Source organism: Coregonus clupeaformis, unplaced genomic scaffold, assembly GCF_020615455.1.
Source record: "Coregonus clupeaformis isolate EN_2021a unplaced genomic scaffold, ASM2061545v1 scaf0605, whole genome shotgun sequence".
NCBI lineage: Eukaryota > Metazoa > Chordata > Actinopteri > Salmoniformes > Salmonidae > Coregonus > Coregonus clupeaformis.
Genome location: NW_025534060.1, coordinates 35,241 through 44,177, shown reverse-complemented (window position 1 = coordinate 44,177; position 8,937 = coordinate 35,241).

Here is an 8,937-nt window from a genome sequence, read left to right as displayed (position 1 = left end):
GGAAAGGAAGGAGGAAGGCAACAACGGCCCCTGGACTGACCAAGTTGGCAAGGGTAGTTAGACCAGGTATTACTGACTGGTTGAGTTAATCAAACCAGTCTCACAATAACACACACGCACACACACACACACACTCAAATGCACACGCACACACGCACACACACACACACTTTGAACCCCCAGATACAGCGCCGGAAGAAGATGCTCTCCCTCTAACCAATTGTACTATTATGTGTGTTTTGCATCGTTATTTGTAATTTATTTTGTACATAATGTTTCTGCCATAGATCTTATAACCAAAGAGAGCTTCTGGATATCAGGACAGCGATTACTCACCACCGCGTTACATACTTTTTTCTTCCACGGGCGTTCGCGAAGGATATTCTACAGACTCCCGACAAGGCCCAGAATCCCGTCATTCGCGTGAGAAGAACGAATATAAATGACGCAGATCCGGGTGCCTTGTGAATCCTACGATAAACTACCTCTCCCATCAATCCTATTAGCCAACGTTCAAGCTTTTTAGAATAAATTGGGCATTTAAGATTTCTAGGTTATCCTACCAACGGACATTAAAACTGTAATATCTTATGTTTCACGGAGTCGTGGCTGAGCGACAGCACCGCCAACAACATTCAGCTAGCAGGCTATCACGCTACATCGGCAACAAGCGGCAGACTCGGGTAAGGCCGAGGGTGGCGGTCTCTGTATATTTGTAAACAACAGCTGGTGCACAAAATCAAATACTAAGGGAAGTCTCTGGGTTTTGCTGCATACAAGTGCAGAGTATCTCTGTGATAACTGTAGTTACTATTTACCACGAGAGTTTTCATCTATATTTTCATAGCTGTCTATTTACCACCACAAACCAATGCTGCATTAGATTGCACTGAATGAGTTGTACAAGGCCATTAATCAACAGGAAAATGCTCATCCAGATGCATCCTAGTAGCAGGGACTTTAATGCAGGAAACTTAAATCCGTTCTACCTCATTTCTACCAGCATGTTAAATGTGCAACCAGAGGGAAAAAACTCTAGACCACCTTTACTCCACACAGAGAGCCCTTACCATGACTCTCCCTCGCCCTCCATTTGTAAATCTGACCATAACTCTATCCTCCTGATTCCTGCTTATAAGCAAAGCCTGAAGCAGGAAGCACCGGTGATTTATTTAATAAAGAAGTGGTCAGATAGCGCAGATGTTAAGCTACGATTGCTAGCACAGACTGAACATGTTCGGGATTCTTCAGACAGCATTGAGATACACACATCTCTGGCTTCATCAATAAGTGCATCGATGATGTTGTCCCCCACAGTGACCCAAATACGTGCAGCTACCCCAACCAGAAGCCATGGATTACAGGAAACATCCGCACTGAGCTAAAGGAGTAGAGCTGCCGCTTTCCAAGGCAGACTCTAACCCGACGCTTATAATATCCGCTATGACCTCCGGCGAACCATCAAACAGGCAAAGAGTCAATACAGGTCTAAGTTAAATCATACTACCCTGGCTCTGGCGCTGCGTCGGATGTGGCAGAAGGCTTAAAACTACCCAGACTACAAAGGCAAGCACAGCCCGAGCTGCCCAGTGGCCTACCCTACAGAGCCAGGCTAAACCACTTCTATGCCGCCCGAGGCAAGCAACACTGAAGCATGCATGAGAGCACGCTGTTCGGACGACTATGTAGATCACGCTCTCCGTAGCCGATGTGAGTAAGACTTTTAAGCAGGTCAACATTCACAAGGCCGCAGGGCAGACGGATACCAGGGCGTTACCCCGAGCATGTGCTGACCAACTGGCAAGTGTCTTCACTAGGCCCTCAACATGTCCCTGACTGAGTCTGTAATACCAACATGTTTCAAAGCAGACCACCATAGTCCCATTTCCAAAGGCTCCTAAGATAACCTGCCTAAATGACTACCACCCGTAGCACTGGCGTCTGTAGCCATGAAGTGCTTTGAAAAGACTGGTCATGGCTCACATCAACAGCATAATCCCAGAAACCCTAGACCCACTCCAATTTGCATACCAGCCCCAACAGATCCACAGATGATGCAATCTCTATCGCACTCCACACTGCCCTTTCCCACCTGGACAGAACACCTGCGTGAGAATGCTGTTCATTGACTACAGCTCAGCATTCAACACCATAGTGCCCTCTAAGCTCATCACCCTGACTAAGGATCCTGGACTAAACACCTCCCTCACCAACTGGATCCTGACTTCCTGACGGGCCTTCCCAGGTGTGGGGTAGTAACAACACATCTGCCAGTCCTCAGCAGGGGGCCCCTCAGGGAGTGCGTGCTCAGTCCCCTCCTGTACTCTCTGTTCACCCATGACTGCATGGCCAGGCACGACTCCAGCACCATCATTAAGTTTGCCGGCTGACACAACAGTGGCCAGGCCTGATCACCACAGGTAAGAGACGCCTATAGGGAGGTTCAGAGATCTGGCCGTGTGGTGCCAACACACCTCTCCCTCAACGTGACCAAGACAAAGGAGATGATTGTGGACTACAGGAAAAAAACGAGGACTGAGCACGCCCCCATTCTCATCGGCCAGGGGCTGTAGTGGAACAGGTTGAGAGCTTCAAGTTCCTTGGTGTCCACATCACCAGCGAACTATCATGGTCCAAACACACACCAAGACGTCGAACCACACAACCTATTCCCCTCAGAACCCAAAAGATTTGGCATGGGTCCTCAGATCCTCCAAATTTGGCCTGCACCATGAAGCATCCTACTGGTTCATCGCCTGGTATGGCAACTGCTTACCTCTGACCGCAAGGCACTACAGGAGAGGGTAGTGCGTGCGGCCCAGTACATCACTGGGGCAAAGCTCCCTGCCATCCAGACCTCTGCCTACCAGGCGGTGTCAGAGGAAGGCCCTCAAAATTGTCAAAGGAGCTCCAGCCACCCTAGTCATAACTGTTCTCTCTGCTACACGCCTGACCAGCGGTACCGGAGTGCCAAGTCTAGGTCCCAAAGACTTCTCAGCAGCTTCTACCCCCAACCATACAGACTCCTGAACAGCTAATCATATGGCTACCCGACTATTTGCACTGCCCCCCCCACCCCACCCTTTTTCGCTGCTGCTACTCTGTTAAGTATTTATGCATAGTCACTTTAACTCTACCCACATATACATATTACCTCAACTACTCAACTAGCCGGTCCCCGCACGTACTATGCTAGCAGTGCCCCCTTATATATAGCCTCCCTATTGTCACTTTATTTTACTGTATATATAGCCTCCCTACTGTCACTTTATTTTACTTCTCTCTTTTTTTCTCAGCACTTTTTTGTTGTTGTTTTATTCTTATTTTTGTTTAAAATAAATGCACTGTTGGTTGGGTTAGTAAGCATTTCACTGTAATGTCTGCACCTGTTGTATTAGGTACATGTGACCAATAAAATTTGATTTGATTTGATTTGATATACAGGCAGGTATCAGAATCCAGACTGATTACTCTCTCTACTCGAGATAACTGTGTCTTCATGTCATCGCTGACACAAAGGAATGCTAAGAGGAGAAGTCAGAAAACGAAGGAGAAGAAGGAGAAGGAAGGAGAGGCTGGCTCAATCTCTCTCTTTCTTTCTCTTTTTTGGTGTGATTCTAGTCTGCTCATTCAATTCCCACAAGTGTAATCTGCTTTGCTGCATAATGTCATTCTTGCTCTTTCAGGAATGCAGTCGTGGTCAGAGGTGTACTAATCCCCAGTGTGTGTGCGTGGGTGTTTTCCCCCACGAGCGGCGGAGATCTCACTCTCTCCTTGTGTGTTGTTTTGTCCCCTCCTATTTAAGAAGAGGAACTGACTATGTAACCCCCTAACATGGACAGTCACCCCTATCTTTTCTTCCTGTGGACACTGCAGCCTCCAGCGAGGCTGTTGATGGAGGTTAGATAAACTGTGGGCGTGTGTGGTGAAGGGTGCCCTCACGCTCCCGCCACACCCGCCACCCACTTTGTGCCCTCCGTATCCCCATGCATGGCTCAGTCCTCTATGGCTTGGGCCGAGGAAGAATGAATGTCCCCTCTCCCCTCTCTTTTTCCTCCTCTCCTTCCTACTTCTTCTAGGAACGTGCCAAAACCTGGCCTGGCAGCAGGAATGACAGAAGCGAGACGCCAACATGCCATGATGCCAATATGCACCGCCGCACTCTGCCTCTTGGCACTAACCCCCTTTCTGTTCTGGACTCCTTTTGCAGCCACCTCGGTTTCTATCTATTTTCATCTATATCTCTCTCTCCTCTCTGTCTCTGTCTCTGTCTCTGTCTCTGTCTCTGTCTGTCTCTGTCTGTCTCTGTCTCTGTCTCTGTCTCTGTCTCTGTCTCTGTCTCTGTCTCATTCTCTGTCTTTCTCTGTCTCTTGTCTATGTCTCTCTCTCTCTGTCTATGTCTTCTTGTCTCTGTGTCTCTATCTCTCTGTCTCTGTCTCTCTGTCTCTGTCTCTGTCTATGTCTCTGTCTCTGTCTCTGTCTTGTCTCTCTCTGTCTCTGTCTGTGTCTCTCTCTCTCTCTCTCTTGTCTCTGTCTCTGTCCCTCCTCTGTCTCTGTCTATGTCTCTCTCTCTCTGTCTCTGTCTCTGTCTCTGTCTCTGTCTGTGTCTCTGTCTATGTCTCTCTCTCTCTGTCTCTGTCTCTGTCTCTGTCTCTGTCTCTGTCTCTGTCTATGTCTCTCTCTCTCTCTCTGTGTCTCTGTCTCTGTCTCTCTCTCTGTCTCTGTCTCTGTCTCCTGTCTATGTCTCTCTCTCTCTCTGTGTCTCTGTCTTGTCTCTGTCTCTCTCTGTCTCTGTCTCTGTCTCTGTCTCTGTCTCTGTCTCTGTCTCTGTCTCTGTCTCTCTCTCTGTCTCTCTCTCTGTCTCTCTCTCTATCTCTGTCTCTGTCTCTGTCTCTCTCTCTCTCTCTCTCTCTGTCTCTGTCCCTCTCTGTCTCTGTCTCTGTCTCTGTCTCTGTCTCTGTCTCTGTCTATGTCTCTCTCTCTGTCTCTGTCTCTGTCTCTCTCTCTGTCTCTGTCTCTCTGTCTCTGTCTCTGTCTCTGTCTCTGTCTCTGTCTCTGTCTCTGCTCTGTGTCTCTCTCTCTGTCTCTGTCTCTGTCTCTGTCTCTGTCTCTGTCTCTGTCTCTGTCTCTGTCTCTGTCTCTGTCTATGTCTCTCTCTCTGTCTCTGTCTCTGTCTCTGTCTCTGTCTCTGTCTCTGTCTCTCTCTCTCTCTCTGTCTCTGTCTCTCTCTCTTATATTCCCAATTTCTTCCTTCATCATTCTGCCTCTGTTGTTGTTTTCTTCCTTCCCCACACACTCTTATTTCCCTGAACTCTAGACAGCAAGTCATTTGGAGGTATCCATCACCGACATGGATTCTCATGGTTTCTCAGCCACTTAGAACATGATGCTCTGCATGCTGAGCCAGAGAGCCCCTATGGGTGATCTGTTAGAAGTGATAGTGGCGATGTCAACACTTTCCCATGACATACCTCGAAACAGTCCACCCAATAAATAGCTTGGACTACTCTCTCCTTCTCCTCTCTCTGCTTTCTTTGTCTCTAACCACGTCTCTCTGTCTGTCTGTCTGTCTGTCTATCTCTCACATCATCCTCTATTTCACTCGCTTCTCCCCTTTTTCTCCCTCTCTCGATGCATCACTATAGTTCATTGCCAGTGGATAGTAATATCTCCAGAGGTTTTTACTCCTGAACACATCGAACAGACTCCCAACACTTGTCAAGTGGTGGTTCTATCTCTCCTATCTGCAATCTCCTCTCATCTCGCTCTCTGTCTCCCGTTCCTTATCTCCCTCCTGTCTCCCTCTATCTTGTTGATCTTCCAACAGGGAACGTGCCAGGCTGTATGTCATTTGGCTGCGCTAGTTGCTGCTTTCGGAGCTTGTGCTGTCTGAGAACGTGACCCATTCCACTCCCATCATTCTCTTCCATTTTACATTTTCAACTTTTTCAGTTGTGCTGCCTGGGCAACCGAAATCCTGTCTCTGTCTCTGTCTCTGTCTCTGTCTCTGTCTCTGTCTCTGTCTCTGTCTCTGTCTCTCTCTCTCTCTCTCTCTCTCTCTCTCTCTCTACTCTCTCTCTCTTCTCTCTCTCTCTCTCTCTCTCTCTCTCTCTCTCTCTCTCTCTCTCTTTCTCTCTGATTTTGGCCTTTTACCCTTGTGTCTCTCCACAGCAGCTCTTATTAGTGATGAAGGTAGAGCTCCGGCAGACAAAGCAGGAGTGACAGTTGGAGAAATGGCTGGCAAATACCAGTTCCAGGGTTCTGAATGTGTGTGCGTGTGTGTGTGTGTGTGGTGTGTGATTGCTAACTGTCAGGAATTTACCAAATGAAGGTGATAATAAAGAAAACAGGGATGGTCAAACCTTGACACAGAAGTCTGGGAGGAGTTGTCGTTATTCGAGCATTTTGTCATGTTTGTGTGTTTGGCCATGTTGCTGAGCTAATGATAGTTTGCGACAATCACTGTATGTCTGTAGTGACAGTGCTAACGTACTAACAAACTGAGTTGAAGTGTTGGAATTGTTCTTTGACTGTGAAACAAGTTTGAGTTACGTTCGGAAAGTTAACGATGAAAAGGATGAGGATTTTTATAACTTACATTTTAAGCAGCCAATATATCCATATGCCAATTTATCTCGATGTAAACCTCAATTACATTGTTTCATATCACTCCATTCTACGTATGAATTCCACTTTTTGACAATAAAGAACACTTTGACAGGTGCTAATGATTGCCTCTCCAAAGATACTCTAAAGGCAATTCTTTCTTTTCTAGTACAAATTACCAGGTAATTGCGCCTTGATTAGAAATCTCAGAGCTGAAATGGGCACTCCAGTTTCTCATTCTGTCGATGATTTCCAAGTTCTATGTCTTGGTGGGAGTCGATATTTAATATATGACTTTGTCGTGACACTCCAAATGCGCCATCTCTTCTCGTTTAGTACTCAAGGGTATCAGAAGTGTAAAAGATATGTTGGATATAAAACTGTAACAGATTAATTTGCTTGTGGGTTAAATAATTATTCATTTATAAATAAAAACAACTTCTGAACATGTTTCATTTACTAAAATCTTAATGGTTTTATATAAGCCACTTTAGAAACCAATAAGAAGCTTCTCATAGAAAACCAATAAGCTTCTCTTAGTTGTTTTATGTGAATTAGTGCTATTGGACCAATGGAGAGAGTGAAAACTAGACTAATCATAGTATCTCATTTACTGTATTCTAGTAGGCCACAGTGTCTATTCTAAACTGTCCACAACCACATTCTGTCAAGACTGTCAGTCAGCCATCAACATTTACTGCATTGAAATTACTAAGCCCAATGGCACAGCGGAGGGTTAAACAGACCGTTTCTCCTCCACCAATCACGGCGCTGACATGACCTTCGCAGGCTAGCCAATTCACATTGGCCTGATGTATACACCGTACCTCCGCTCCTCCTCCCATTCATCTATTTAAATCTGTAGCATCTGTCCGATACAGACGGGCATGCCAAGCGGCCAAAGCGCCCAAAGAATGCATTCCCATTCCGCACATTGCCCCAAGGCTAAAGATAGCGCCACCACGTGGTTTTTAGTCTGAAGTGGGCCAGCCTAAAAACAGCCAGCCACCATGTACAGTTGAGATGGAGATCTATTGTCATGCGGGCCTCAATTAGACATGGAAGGGGGCATACACAATAATTTTACCAACAATTTTTTTACAGACAGATTATTTCACTTATAATTCACTGTAATGTAAATGTATCACAATTCCCAGTGGATCAAGTTTACATACACTAAGTTACTGTGCCTTTAAACAGCTTGAAAAAGAGTACCAGAAAATGATGTCATGCTTTAGAAGCTTTTATATTTAATTAACATAATTTGAGTCAATTGGAGGTGTACCTGTGGATGTGTTCAAGGCCTGCCCTTCCAAACTCAGTGCCTCTTTGCTTGATATCATGGAAAATCAAATACCAAACCTCAGAAAAAAACTATAACCTCCACAAGTCTGGTTAATCCTTGAGAGCAATTTCCAAACGCCTGAAGTACCCGTTTATCTGTACAAACAATAGTATGCAAGTATAAACACCATGGCATACATAGCTATCATACTGCTCAGGAAGGAGATGCGTTCTGTCTCCTAGAGATTAACATACTTTGGTGCGAAAAGTGCAAATCAATCCCAAACAACAGCAAAGGACCTTGTGAAGATGCTGGAGGAAACAGATACAAAGTATCTATATCCACATTAAACAGATACAAAAGTATCTATATCCACATTAAAACTAGTGTTATATCGGCAAAACCTGAAAGCTGCTCAGCAAGGAACCCACTGCTCCAAAACCGCCATAAAAAACCAGACTACGGTTTGCAACTGCACATTCAGGACAAAGGTTGTACTTGTTGGATATATCACTCTGGTCTGATGAAACAAAAAATGAACTGTTTGGCCATAATACCATCTTTATGTTTGGAGGAAAAAGGGGGTAACTTGCAAGCGAAGAACACCATCCCAACCGTAAAGCAGGGGGTGGCAGCATCATGTTGGGGTGCTTTTGCAGGAGGGACTGGACCACTTCACAAAATAGATGGCATCATGAGAGAAAATTATGTGGATATATTGAAACAACATCTCAAGACATCAGTCAGGAAGTTAATGCTTGGTCGCAAATGGGTCTTCCAAATGGACAATGACCCCAAGCATACTTCCAAAGTTGTGGCAAATTGGCTTATGACAACAAAGTCAAGGTATTGGAGTGGCCATCACAAAGCCCTATCTTCAATCCTATAGAAAATTTGTGGGCAAACTGAAAAACTCCGAGCAGGAGGCCAATAAATCTGACTCTCAGTTACACCAGCTCTGTCAGGAGGAATGGGCCAAATTACCCAGTTGTTGTGGGAAGCTTGTGGAAGGCTACCCGAAGCGTTTGACCCAAGTTAAACAATTT